Genomic DNA, 15,481 nt, shown 5'->3' on the forward strand with positions numbered 1-15,481 from the left:
GCATTGCTTTTGTTTGCTTGAGAAACGTTCTGCCTCTTGTCATTAACTTGTCACGATTGTTGGTCTCGCAGGTTAACAACCGCCCCTTGATATAAATAAAATTAGAAACTGCACTTCAAGCCGCGACATGAGTCAAAATAGTGTTTATATCAGCGCCGATATTTAAAATAGGCGTTTAATATAGGCGTTTGTAGGCCCTTGTATGTGAAAAGACAATCTCCACATTACTTCGATGCTCATTTATCAAAATGGCGCGATGGGAGCGCAAGGAACAGATTACGCATTTGCGTAAACTACGCTCTCTGCTTATAACAATCCTGGCTCGGAGCACACAACTAAACTAACAAACTCAGCACAAGACACCCCAGCAAAACAAATGAAATTTTTAAAAACAACTCCAAAAAACCAAACACGCGCCTTTACGGGGATGGTGAGTGTTTAAACATGATGGCTGTTATTGTACGCATAATTTCGTCAAAAACGCAAGGGTTTACCATTTAGCTAAAAATGTGTAGTCCTTATCAGGAGAAACGATTACTACATGTCCTACAAAATCATGCAGTACTTCAAGAATAAAAAGTGCCAATGAATGCTCTGAACGTCCTAACATTCCTACGTGGTGATTCTATAGGTATTAAAATTCCTAAATTTTTCGCTGGATGAGAATGCATGGGGGTGCTCTGAGGGTAGACACGACCGTTAAGTGTGAGTACCCACAATTCGTGTTCTCTGGCGTCGATAGGATACGCGAACCTTGTGTTACGCCGCCATCCCGGTCGCTAAGGCGAGGTCTTGTTTGCCGGTCATGCCTGCCAACATACCCAACGAAACACACGAGTGAAGCCTTCAACACAGATCAGGTGGATTCTATTTGGCATTTGTTTCGTAAAGGCCGCAGATTTCTCAGATGTTGTCAAGTGACGTCGCTATTCCAAGCTCGCCCACTTGCCGTAGATTGCGCTAGTGTTCAAGGTGAAATGCACCTACCGCTACGCAACCATAATATCTCAGTCAGAGTTGTGAACATTCACATTATCTTTAGAACTGTTATGTGGATTTCTTTTTTTAACTACTCAACCGAGAGCAAATTGTGGCTGCGCCTCTGTCGATATGTGTGTTCGCAAGAAAGTGCTCAGGAGCGTCAGCGTTTCGTGCATCGTGCCAAGTCATTTATCAACCGCGGCTCTATAATGCGGTGGGTTCGCCGAGCTCCTAAAGGCAGGTACATCATTAACTCAGAATGTCACGGTAGTTATTCATACCTGCTGAAGGGCGGCCGCGCTTTGGATTGTAACGGCAGATAGTACGAACGCCAGAGTATACTTTTTTCTGCGAGATTCAGATACAAGGGCATAAATGGTGGACACTACGGTGGTAGTTTCCAATGCTGCCACGAGAAGAAATTGCCGCTAAGCCTTCATTTAAATATCAATCCTAAATTGAAAATACTCAGTGACCCGACCTAAGTATACATGTTTTGGGATGGGAATACCCCTGTCTGGGGACTTTCGTTTGATAACTTGCACAATCATAATACCAATCCATATTCTCAGGTTTATGTCGCATAACTCTGGATACGTCCGTAGCCTACATGAAACTCCTCAATGAAAATAGTCTTTATTTGATATCGTGAAGCCTTGACATCTTCCATCGACAAAATATATCCAGCTTTTTCTCTTGCGAATCTCCAAATTTCAAATTAATCCATTATTTTATGGGTGGGGGGATAAATTAGAATATTTTTAGCTACTCAAGCATAAACTTTAGCTGTGTCGTTGCTTGGCAACCAAACGTGTCGCTAGAGTTTAAGTGTAGAGACCGTCGATAACTCCACAACAATAGCATTAGAAAACAATCCCTGTCTAAAGTATGTGTAAGAACCGATGTGATGGGAAGCGATTACTCTTCCTTACAAAACTTTTTAAAGAAATTGGGGTTTGGCACATTTCTATTACTGTCCTTGGAGTGATTGGCGCTTTCTCAGAGTGCGATGGTGAGTAGAGCGAGAAATACCAAACGCAAGGAAGAACGTTCAATGTCTCCACCATGCAGAGCAGGCGGACGATGGTTATAAAAATCCTATGTTTTAAAGGCTATCAAGTTATCTATATTTGGGGTAGCTTTCGTTCAAATTGCGTGCCTGCCAGCGCAGGTGTTCTTCCGGTGCCAACCTCAAACGTTGAGTGGGTGGTAGAGGTAGAGTCAAGTGTCACGACGCTACTCCGCGAACATCCAAGAACAACCATTGTAAGCAACCAATAATACACGAAGTGTAGATAACAGCGTTCAAGCGCAAGTGTAACCCTCGCTTTGCTTTTTTTTGCCACCTATGTTAGGTTCAGCAACATTTTTTCCCTTTCTCTGCATTTACTTGAGGTACTTTGGGATGTGGTCGGTTTTCCTGCCCACTCCGCCGTTACATTACATACCAGCAATACCAATCTGCACGATTGAAACGCCTTTTTTATAACAGCAGCCTTGAATTTTTTATTCCTGTTACAATATGGCTCAACAACAGCCTTAAACTTTATTTTCCCGCTAAAATTTGGCTCAACGCCGTAATAGGAATCAAAGAAACCACTCCAATTGCTATGCACATAAACTGCTCCCAAACTCCGACTATATATTATCCGCAGCAAAGCGTAAATATTACGTTAGTAAATTTCAGTGCACTCATTCCTCGACGGGCATTCATTATTGAGCCATTTTAGATTTTTTAGCTGTTGCAGTTATCACTCATTTTCGATGCTCTGGCTCTCTAGATGTGGCACTATAAAACGTCTATCTCGTGCACTGTTACTTTTATTGCCACCAAGAGGGGAAACCTAGAAGCGTAAGAACACTGAATGTCTTGGATTCATGGCGCCGTAATTGAGGTAAACGAACAAGAGCCATATGCTATGTTGGGTTTTATTGACCTTCGGCGCAACCGCTCGTGAGGACTTGGAGATGGCAAGGCGCACTTTATAATTTATCACAAATGAACCAATGCCCCGCCACACGTGATATCATGAAGGCGAAGCGACTGGAATACCCGAAGTCTTTCAATGCTCTCTCTTTCCGACTTTAGCTTTATTGTCTTAAGGCGCTGGATAAGTAAGTTTATCACGCTCCAAGTATTTTTGCTGTTGCAGTTGCGTGCATTCATTAACATGGAGATGGTAGGTTTGTGCACATAAACCGGGAATTGTGCCCTAATGAAGGCAGTGAAGCTTATGGTAAATAAATATATTTCAATCAGACAACCTGCGGTGTATATTCGGCATCTAATTGTATGTTCAAAATATTTTAAGGCTACTTACCTGCGTTTTATAATTGGGTGCGCTCCAATGTCGCGCAAATAGGGTAGACTCACTATAGAAAGAAGGAACTCCGCCGAATGCGTGCAGGTAGAACATTGGGGGAAACTTCGAACAACTAAACCCTTGCGGAACTTAGGCTTGCAATCTCGTCTGCTTAGTTCAGTCACAGCTTGCGTGACAAGCGCTCTGAAGGTTTACACAAGGAAGCACCCGTGGCTTTCTTAGGCGTCCACTTTGGAGCACAGCCATAATCATTAGTGTGTGACCCACTCGTGCCACTCAGCTGAGGAAGCTCACAGAAATTAAACACGTAATTAGATATCACACGTGAAGTGTAACTCACCCGGCAGACAGCACAGATTTTGCTGGAATATGTTGCACACCCTCTACTATTGCATCTTGGTCATCGCCACTGTTTTGCTTTTTATTTGTAAACAGGCTTATTCATAAAAGAAAGTGTTTGATTTGACGGGCTCCTCCACGAAATACAGTTAGATTGCATGGCTGCAATTACCAATTCACAAGTTGCGCATTATACTCTGCTTAAGTGATGGCAAAATCGCGCATATACTCTGTTTACCGATCACCAAAGGGAAATGCCCGCTTTAAGGGCGAGATTTATGGGATTGCCTGCTGCAAGAGTATTTGCAGAGATGCGGTAACAGAATAAATAAATCCGCAGAGAGCACCTAGTGGGCACTACGATTGTTCTACGATTTAAAGGGAATGGGGTGATCGTCACCCTATAAAGCGTTGACGGCCCTACCGTTCCTTCGATATGCCATAAAAAATAACTAATTTCTTTAAGGCACAGTAAACATAAAAACAACTCAACAAATTCCTCGACCGAATTAGTGCAAGCCGTTTTCCAGGTTACTTTACACCGCCTATGAACACGGCATATTTCTTGTGCGACAAAATACCCAAAAATGAGGCACCAGGGCGAGCACCAAAGCTGCAGTAGTAATATTAGTGAAGAAACGTATTCATGTGACTTCAGCTCACACTGTGCCTGAGAACCCGTAGAGCTTGCGGATGGCCCTCAAAGTAGCCCTTTGTCCTTTCTCCTGCTCCTACACCAGAAATTTGCCCAATCGATTCTTACAAAACACAGCATGCCTTCAATCGACGTTTCTCGCAAATGCACGTCATATATTGATTGACTACTAACGACTATTTTGTTCCCTCGCACCAAACTTTCTATACTTGTTATGCACTACATGAATATTTACAATTTTAATTGTGGTTTTATATATATATTTCGCTTCACATAGTGGACATATTAGTAGAGATAATGAATTTGATCTCTTGTTTCATTGGAATTTTCCGAATGCAAACCTTATGCTTCTTCTACGCTTTTACATGAGCCTATCACAGGTTAAAACTATTGCGGCAGAAATACGACGGGTTAATATTGCGGGGTAGGGCAAGTGGAGTTCACTTCTTGTTCGAGGTAGGGTGGTCCAAATGACGGCTTTGCGAAGAAACAGCCAGGTTTGGTTGTTTCCTAAAAAAACCCTGCGGAACTTACCATCGACTAATGGGAATGTATTTTGAAGTAAAGGCTATTGTACCAGCCATCTCCTCACTCAAGAATGATAAAAATTCGTTCACTATCACAGAAACTAGGCGCGATAAAAAATCACGCCTTATTGTCCACTCTCAACTCAACCGCGGGGAACGCGACCAAAGCAGCGCGCTGTATCCCGTATAGGTGGCGGATTGCGTGGTTCTTTTTGGCGGCCTTCAATATTAAACATGCCGGGGAGCTTTATCCATTTCTTCTCAACGTGCAGAGGTCTATTTGTGGTCTCGGGCCAAAAAAAAGCAGGCATGACTGCCTGATCGCAAGCAAGCGCTCAGGATGGGAGAGATCTCGTTTAAACTGGAGTATTGAGCTCGTCACTCAAACTACGCGCGCACTGAAAATACAAAGGAAAGGCCAAACCTGTGTGTACAGTTTAAGGCATAGGAGATGCGGGGTCACGGCACCGACTATGGTGGATCGTCAGAGGAAATGCCAGAAAAAAACCGCGAATTTCACCATCGAGAGCCAATAGGACAGACATGGCCGCAATGACAATGTTTAGGCCATGCAAGGGGTGCATTATAAGAAAAATTGAAGAGAGGGCGTTTGATTTTTCGCGTCTCTCACGCCGATTCGCGCGCTCACCTCTTCACGAGCACTTGCAATATTTGGCTGAAGTATTCCTTTCAACGTAATCAAACATAGCGAAGGTTTATTTGCACTGCTGAGACTGCTGCAGAGTGTCTTTAAACAGCTCAAGGATGGCCTACCAGAGACGAAGTGCGTCCGATGGATCTATTTGCGATGGCGGATTGATACAGCCTTTGAATTTCCCAGGTCGATGCCCGCAGAGGTTATTAAGCGCTCTTTCTCGGAGCTTTCTAAAAGCTTGGCAACTCTATAGGAGATGCTCGGTCATGCAACTTGCAGGGAATGGAGTGCACCATGGATTCGTGTGAGTTCGGGTCAATGAGGTGCAACGGTGTTCCTGAGAGACGTGTACTACTCTGCGTGCGACGAGGAACTTCCGCCTCTACCCACCAGAGTGCACTGGGCGCATGGCGATGGAGTCCTCTGCGTTTACAACGGCAGGAGAAAGATTCGACGATATATCTGTGCGATGCTATGTCTTCGCCCTATGCATATGAGGCGACGCCGGCTGTGACACGTCGGTAGTGTCCCAAGAAGTACGAACGACAGCGGAGTCAGGGAAATTGCAGACGGAACTGAAGCGCGCGCTGCCTGGTCTGCATTTCCGTTTCCAGTAATTCCGTCTAGTGCAAAAATTGATTTTATGACGATTTTGCGGCCATCTTTTCAACGACGAGGGTCTTCATTTGGTAGTGCTAAGGACGGCGTAGTCTGCTACCCCCCCCCCCCCAGCACGGCAATACGGTTAAGCTGCTTGTGAATCACTGTAAACATTGTAGGTGCAAGGCGTGTCTCGTTTGTCTCCTATCTGACTGATGGCAAAGCGCAAGGATATCATCTCAATGTTAATGACAGAGCCGTTGAACTAGGTTGATGTCGGAATGAGAATCCTGGCAAGATATTGCGGTGATTTGTAGAAACTGAGCGGCATCTGTGCGCAATTCCATGACACTTTCTTGGGCTAATTTGGATGAAATCTGCTTGTGACGCCTAGCGGGAGCTTTCCGCCTTCGAGGATTAACTCAACTCATGCTCATTAGTAGTGGCGTGCAATCTACTTATTCGAACAGGTCCAATGGTGGGGCCGGAGACAAGGAGATCTTGTGTATTTGGGCCGCTTCAAGCAAATGAACACTGTCTAGAAGTTTTATTGTGGTAAGTAGTATGTTGTAATATCAGTCACAGCGTTTCTAAAATGAATTTATTCATGCGCACGTAAGCCATCTACGCAGTACGACAAAGCAGTTTCATTTACCTATTAATTTTTTATTTATTTAAATTGGTAATAATTTTTATATAACAAAACTATTTATTTCCTTTCAAGTTTATAGCAAGTGTTTAACAGACACAAACAAGCCTGGCTGACATACAAACAGCGTCCTTTCAAGTTTGGTGACACGAATTTACCGATGCAATAACGCGTCATAGCCAGGAAGTTTATAAACTTATACAAAGTTTGTTCAGCGAAATATGATTGAGCTGTGTTTAATTTGCAAAGAGCCTTTTGTTTACCGCTCTTTGTTGTGCACTTGGTTCTTGTCTAACGACATTACAATGTTGATTTGGGGGAATTTTTTACAACGGAAACAGTTTTAAACATGTTGGTTCGAAGTTTAGCATCTGCTGTACACTTAATGGATCCCGTACGCCAAACAAAACATGGGCGACTGTTATAAAAATAAAATATAACTGTATCTTAGTGGCGACACACTCTTCAGGGAATCCACCCTTATTGATAAACAGTTTAGTGCGAAATGATTTTATTGTGAAGTTGCGTAGCATTAAATTTTAATTTGATTCATTAGGAGTGTGAAATGGACAAGCGACGCGTGTACAGCACAGCAAGACACCTCTGACTTAATTAGGGAGAACATATGATTGCGTTTCGACAGCTGGATTGTGTCAGGTATGGTTAAAACATGTACGGGTAGTGTATCAGAAAATGACCAGTGTTATTCTTCCAGCGGTAGTTTGAGAATGCACGGTAGTTTACACTCATGGCGCAAATGTTGGGGAAGTAAGAGCGATTGGTAAAGAAACTGATTGAACAAAGTAACCGCTAAATGCAGAAGAATGACGATCTGGATGAGGATGCACACGAGCACTATTGGACACGAACCATACTGTAACAACGGGGTGATAGCCACCAGAAAGTACCCGTGTCATTCGTGTGAGAATTGCTAGAAAACACAAATTATTGGAGAGCATACGGCCATGTGCCCAACATTCTGAATAAACCGCGGCTGTTGAACGGGGCGGCGCGCACATTATCTTATCAACTCACAGTGGAATACGAAAGCTTTCAAGTTCACTGTATGTTGATTACTGCTTGGGACTCCTAGACTCATTTTTGGCGTGAAAGTTCAGGCAACGCGCTGGTTAAACCCTTTAATTATCAACCAAGTATTCAACACTCAACAATCCGACACAGATCGATGTGAATGTGGATGGAGACCATTAGGCTTACAGTACAGTTACAAAGCACAGAAAATGCCAAGTCTTTATATACCGCAATTTATTGCAAAATGTAAAACATTTGAAAAAGTTTCCAAGGTACACTACACAACTTTATGACTGCTGTTGCTTATTCAAAAACTTTGTAGAGGTTTTCTGGTTTAAGAAATCTTTATTTTAAGTAATGTTGTATATTAAATTTTTAAAATGAAAAAAAGTAAACAAACAAATAAAAACTTTTTCTAAATTAGCAAAATGGTTGTCTTAGCAGGCATTAAAATGCCTATGGTTTAACCATCTGATATTATTGATAATATGTACAACAGCAAAAGATGCCTGTCTCATTTGTATACAGCAATGATCTTCCCATTTACATTCATAGAATGGCAGCGCCCATCGAAGCACAAACTCGAAGGAATGTGTAGTATGCAGCTTAGGGCGATATAACGACGGCTGACACAAACATTTCAAAACAACCTCACAACAAGTTCAAGTGCACTAGAACCGGTATTTTATTAGTTCCAACCAGGATGCCTTGTGGAGCATTGAGTGCTGTATCAGGCTACACTGGCGGCAGCGTAGCCGGAAACAGCAACTATGCGTCGGGGGGTATATAAACCGTCGAAACAATAAAGCTTCCTCTCTTTGCTTCTCACCACTTGAGTGTGCGTGTCGTCTCTCATCGGCTGATACATGGCGCAGTCGGCAGCCGTATTATCGCCGTAATGTTGTAACCCCGCTTCGGACACCTTTGCAAAATGGATGCACTACGTCAGCCGCCACCGCTCGTGTGCTCGAGCAACCTCGAGGTAAACTGGACGCGATTCCGGCAGCGCCTCGACATCTTCATTTTAGCGACTGGATTCTCCTCAAAGAAGCCCGCCGAGAAAGTCGCGCTGCTCCTGCACGTTGCCGGCGAAGAGGCGCTTGAGGTGTACAACACCTTCAAGTTTTCCGACGGAGTCCCGCGACGACTACGATGTGGTTGTGAAAAAGTTCGAGGAGTACTGTGTCCCAAAGAAAAATGAGATCTACGAGCGCTGCGTGTTCCGAACAAGGCAGCAAGCGGAAGATGAGCCCTTTGAGCAATTTCTTCGTGACCTGAAAATCAAGGTGCAGTCTTGCGGTTTTTCAAGTATGGCCGAGTCTATGTTGAGGGACCAGGTCGTCAACGGAATCCGTGAGAAAAAGCTGCGAACAAAGCTGCTAAAGGAAACGGATCTGACGCTGGAAACAGCCGTTCGCCTTTGTCAAGCAACGGAAGCCGCAGATAGGGAAAACATGGTATGGAATGATGAAGAGAAGTGCGTAGACGTCGTGCGGCCGGAGAAGTGCGTCCATGCCGTGCGGCCGGAAAAGCACAGGGTCCGGCACTCAAGATGTACAAGGTGTAACACACTGCACCATGACCGAGCCTGCCCAGCCTTCGGCAAAACGTGCTTTCGGTGCGGTAAGAGCAATCATTTGGTCTCCCGCTGCCCTGCAAAGCCCAAGAGCCGGCAGAGCTGCTGCATAACTGCAACGGACCAAGCGCGTGGGAAAACAGCTAGCTCGTGAAAGAGAACACTGCCAGTGACGAGTCGTAAGGGGAGTTTGACATCCTGGATGTTGGAGTGTGTACGATTGCGTCGCGTCCAGAGTGGCTTGTTACGGTTTCTGTGGGTTCAACAGACAAACTCTCCGTGAAAGTCGACACCGGGTCGCAGGCCAACCTGTTGCCCTATTCGCTGTACAAGAAGCTCAGCAAGACTGCGTCTGTCCGGCCAAGCCCAGCAACACTTCGAAGCTACACGGGAGGCATAATCAAGCACATAGGCCTGGTTATTCTCCACTTGAAGATGAACGGCACCACAGCGCCAGTAGACTTCTTCGTGGTCAAGAATGGACATCAAGCTCTGCTTGGCCTGGAAACTAGCGAAAAACTCGGCTTAGTATCGAGAGTCGACTCTGTCAAGGGGGAAGACATTGTTAGTCAGTTTCCGGACGTGTTCTCAGGAACTGGTTGTTTGGGCCGCCCCTACCATCTGACTCTGCGCGAGGGAGCCCAGCCAATAGTCCAGCCAGCCCGGCGTGTGCCCCAAGCCTTGAGGACGCCCCTGAAATCGGAGCTGGATCGCATGGAAAAGGAGGGCATCATACGCAAAGTTCCCGGCCCCAGCGAATGGGCAAGCCCACTCGTGTTGATAAGGAAAAAGGATGGCTCGCTCACAGTGTGCATGGATCCGCGGGAGCTAAACCAGAACCTAAAGCGAGAGCACTATCAGTTGCCCAGGCGCGAAGACATCGAATCTGACCTGGCCGGAGCCACTGTTTTCACTACTCTTGATGCTAAAGCTGGATTTCACCAAGTGCCGCTCGATCCCAGTTCGTCTGAGATCTGTACCTTCGGAAGATCGTTTGGCCGGAACTGTTTTCTACGGCTACAATTTGGCATAGCCTCAGTGCCAGAGGTGTTTCAGAGAGTGTTGTCCGAGATTTTTGAGGGCATAGAGGGTGTTCGCGTCTACATAGACGATATCCTCATCTGGGGTCGAGACCAAGCAGAACATGATGAAAAGTTGCTACGTGTGCTCGAAGCGGCACGCAAAGCAGGGTTAACCTTTAATCGGAACAAGTGTAAATTCGCTCAAAGCTCGGTCTGTTTCCTGGGAGATGTCATCAGTGCTGAAGGCATCACACCCAACCTAAGTTTGGTCTGTGGTCTGACCCACATGCCCACTACGGGAGATAAGAAGGCCCTGCGTCGCTTATTGGGTATGATCAACTACTTTCGGAAGTACGTTCGAAACTTAGCACAGAAAACGAAAAACTTGCGTAGCCTGACTCGCGAGGACTCGGAATTTGAGTGGCTTCCCCCTCACGAAGAGGAACTTGCCGAGTTGAAGGTCATACTCTCGCAGCCACCAGTGTTGGCAGTCTTAGATCCTTTGAAAACCGCAAAGATATCCACTGATGCCTCACCCACAGGCCTCGGAGCAGTGCTCTTACAGTTGCATGGAGAAATCTGGCGGCCAGTGGCCTATGCATCGAAGGCACTCTCGGACCCTGAGACACGTTATCCGCAAATTGAAAAGGAGGCTTTGGGCTTAGTGTTCGGCTGTGAAAGGTTTCATCATTTTGTGTATGCTGCGGACTTCACCCTTGAAAGAGACCACCAGCCATTAATCGCAATTTCAAAAAAGGGTTCGAATGACGTGCCTCCCAGGCTGCAGATTTTCTTCGTACGGTTGTTGAAGTATACCTTCACCTTGCAGTATGTTCCTGGCTCGCAGCTCGTCCTGGCTGATACGCTGTCCCGGCAGAAAACTCACATCCCCAGAGAGCCGAACGACCTCGCAGTGGACATCGAGGTGCATGCCACCCATGTCCTCTTTGACCTGGTAGCGCCAACGACCCTCGACAAACTGGTCACAGAGACCCAATATGACCCCATTCTCCAACAGGTAATATCGGCGTTGTCCAACAATAGCCCAGTCGATGGCTTGTACAGACCATTATATGCCGAATTGACCGTTGTCAATGGAGTATTGTTCAAAGGCAGCCGTGTTGTCGTGCCTTCATCAATGCGAGCCGACATGCTAAAACGGTTGCACGAAGGTCATCTGGGCATCTCCAAGTGTAAAGGTAGAGTAAGGCAACTCTTGTTTTGGCCGGGGATGAATGCGGCCATTGTGGCCTTTCCCAACAGATGCCCAGTGTGCAAGGCACTTGCTTATAAACTGCCACAGGAGCCATTCCGGATTCGTGAGGTACCCAAACACCCATGGAGCAGGGTAGGTGTTGACCTACTTGAGTATACCCATCAGACCTATCTTGTGGTATACGACGCACAGTCAAAATTTTTGGAGCTAGAAAAGTTGCCGAATGCAACTGCGGCAGAAGCCTAGATAAGGTGAAGGCAATCTTTTCCCGTCATGGCATTCCAGTGGAGGTGAATTCGGACAATGGCCCTCAATTCCCCTCGCGCGAGTTCAGTCAGTTTGTGGCCAAATACTAGTTCCGTCATGTTACATCAAGTCCTCGTTATCCCCAGTCTAATGGCCTCGCAGAAAAGGGCGTGCAAGTGGCAAGATGTATCTTGCGTAAATATGCTCTGACTGGCGATGATCCCTGGCTGGGTCTGCTAAACTATGGAACAATGCCCTTGGAGGATGGACGGTCACCCAGCGAACTACTCATGGGCAGGAGGCTTAGGACTAGGCTTCCCGACATTGGAAAGGCAAGGGGGACTCAAGTGATAAAGCACAAGAAGATAATGCAGGGCTTTCGCCTCTCGCAACTACACCCTGGTGACGTAGTTCGTTTACAGAGCGATATGGGATGGAACCCCAAAGCCCGGGTGTTGGAGGAATGCTCACCCCACTCGTACCGCCTCGTATCCGATACTGGCCGTTGCTTTCGCAGGAACAGGAGACACCTGTTTCGTACAGTGGAGTCCCTAGACGACAGCTTGAGCGACACCGACTCCAGTATTCCGCCACAGCAGGAAATCCTCAAGCCGCTCGAACCGAGCCAGCCAGTACCGAACGCAGAAGATGTAGACCATATTGCCCAATCATTGCTAGGGGTCGCCACTCCTATACAACAGTCACAGCCTGTACCAAGGAGATCGACCAGACCTCAGAAGCCCCGCATCAAGCTTGACTATGATGAACGGTTCAACCAAATTCCGCAATTCTTAAAAGGAAGGAAGGTGTATCAGGCTACACTGGCGGTAGCGTAGCCGGAAACAGCAACTATGGGTCGGGGGGTATATAAACCGCCAAAACAATAAAGCTTCCTCTCTTTGCTGCTCACCACTTGAGTGTGCTTGTCGTCTCTCATCGGCTGATACAAGTGCCACTAAATCCTGTACCCTCCCAATCGTCAAAAACACCACCAATTCACAGTTTTAGCATAAACTAAAAGAATCATTTTCGCGAACTCCATTACAAAGAAACCTGAGGCTTAGCATAAATTGCTTCGTGGGCACCGAGCCACCCATTCTTTTTACCCCTACCATTAACAGGATTACGCGGTTGGCTTTTGTTTGAACATGCAAGCTTTCATTTAAAAACACACCACCACATCAAAACTAAGCAGTCTTATGCATTAGCTTTGAAGGGCTTATGCGTTGTAAGTTACCGACGATTTAATATTTTCACGTATAAAATAAGGGCGCCTACAAAGCGCATATTGTGAAACGGAATACTAATAACGTCTACTATAGTTCGCTTGAGCTGGAGGAAAGGGATGTAAGGTGCACCGAATCGCAGAGAAAAGTATTTGGCCCAGTATTTGCTCACTTTAACGGTCATCGTAAGCGCACAAAAACACATACAAAGGGGATGAGGACCAGTGTCAACTTACAGCTGACTTTCATTGAATCAGGGAGAAATAGATGCTAGTAAAGAACAAGAGACACAGCGAAGATTGCGATTATATAAAGATTAGAAGAACGAAAAAAATTAGTTCTGCCCCACAGGTGTCAGTCACTACCATGACCAGCCCTTTTTTAAGAGCGGCGCCTCTTTTCACGTCAAAGTTATCGATATCATACGGCCCCGCACGGGGCACCTTGAATATTCATGGTGACGGTGAGCAGCGACACCGCGGACCCCGAGCTCCCAACATAAGCCGTGTCCAACCGTGGCGAGGTGTTTAAAGGTGAAGGGTAGAAGCCGTAAACGGTGGCCGTCGGAGCCTTGGTCAAGCTCCGGCCGATGGGCTCCCTGCCTGTCTACCAGGCAGGGAGCTCCGGGACTTCTTTGACTACCAGGGTAAGGTCAAAGGAGAAAGTACCCCCGTCTCCCTGCTTTTCAATGTATCCCATGGCATTTTCCAAACCCCCCCCCCCCCCAAAACGTGATCGGCCCCCGAAAAGGGGCCGCACCGAAGTTTCCTTTCCTCTGTTGCCGTCGTTAACCTTTCCTGAACCGAACCATTTTTCTCGATTTCTTGTGATGGAATCCCTCAATCCAACCCACCCTCTTGCATCTCAGTCAGTCTTCTTGATGGCCAAGTATCTTGAAGCCATAGTAGGAAAATCGTATAAATGCAAAAAACAAAGGTCTGGTGAACTCCTAATTGAAATAAATGACAAGCAGCAGTCTGCAAAGCTTCTAGCTCAGCCTAGACTGGCTGATCTTGATATCCGGGTCACACCCCATCGGAGCCTCAACAGCTCGCAGGGTGTGATATCCGAGACAGACCTCCTGAATGAAACCGATGCGGATCTCCTTGCCGGCTTCAAGAATAAGGGCGTCACTGCCGTGAGACGCATCACTATCCGTAGAGACGACAAGGAGATTCCCACCAAGCACATCATCTTGACCTTTGACCGCGCAGTTCTCCCACAACATATATATGCAGGCTTTATCCGGTGCTCAATACGTCCGTACATCCCGAACCCGCAGCGCTGTTTTAAGTGCCCGCGGTTCGGGCACGGTACGAACTCTTGCCGTGGACGAACGACGTGTGCGAAATGCGCGGCGCACGATCATCCCAGTGACAACTGCCAATCCGATACCCTCACTTGTGTAAACTGCGGGGGACCGCATGTAGCGTACTCCCGCAAGTGCGAAAAGTTCCAACTCGAAAAAAAGATAATCATCATCAAGGTAACCGAGAACATCACCTTCCCGGAGGCGAGAAAGAGGTTCGCCTCTTTCCCTCTGGGGAAGTACGGTGACGCGGCTCGCCGGGGGGCGGAGCGGCGTCTGGTGTCCACAGGGACCCAGTTCAGCGAGTCTGCCTGGTCCCGCCCCCGCCCCCCGCTGTGTTGCCTCACGCAGCCCAACCCGGCACCACGCCGCTTGCTGAGGCAGCAGCGGTTGTGGCGCAAACCACTCCTGTCGGGACCGGTGCCGCTCCCGCCTCTGTCTCCCCGTCCTCCAGTGCGTTGGAGGGTACCGAGGTGATGGACACCACAGGCCCCGCACCGGCTCCCACCGCCACCGCACCGCCTGTGCCACCTCTGGCGCCCCCCGGCGGTGGCGGCTCAAATGAAGGGCTTCCGAAGGAGGGCCAAGTCCGGGGGGCCCGGTCCGTCGTGCACCCCTCGGACATCCGACGACGAGATGGATGTTGGGCCGTTCCTGCCTGCAACGCAGCGCAAGGAGCGGCCACCGACTTCCAAGCCTGCAGAAAGGCCCAAAAAGCCCAATCCAAGAGTAACAGCCCCGAAAGACGACACATGAACACACACGAACACACACATTCCAGTCATTCTTAAATTTAAATAATGGGAACAGAAAATATCATCCAGTGGAACTGCAGAGGCCTCCTTAAAAATCTTGACGATGTGTATAAGATTCTGAATGCCAGTCAGCCAAGTATTATGTGTCTCCAGGAAACCCACCTCAACTCTAAACAAACAAATTTCTTAAATAGGTACATGGTATTCAGAAAGGACAGGGTTGGCTGCACCCACTCTTCAGGAGGTGTGGCCATTATCGCCCGGAAATCATTAGCATGCCACCCTGTCACTTTAAACACTGTCCTCGAGGCTGAAGCGATCCGTACCATAATATTTAATAGGTTGATAGCGGTATGCTCCATTTACATC

This window comes from Haemaphysalis longicornis, unplaced genomic scaffold (genome assembly GCF_048455015.1).
Source record: "Haemaphysalis longicornis isolate Haplotype H1 unplaced genomic scaffold, Haemaphysalis longicornis Haplotype H1 scaffold_8, whole genome shotgun sequence".
NCBI lineage: Eukaryota > Metazoa > Arthropoda > Arachnida > Ixodida > Ixodidae > Haemaphysalis > Haemaphysalis longicornis.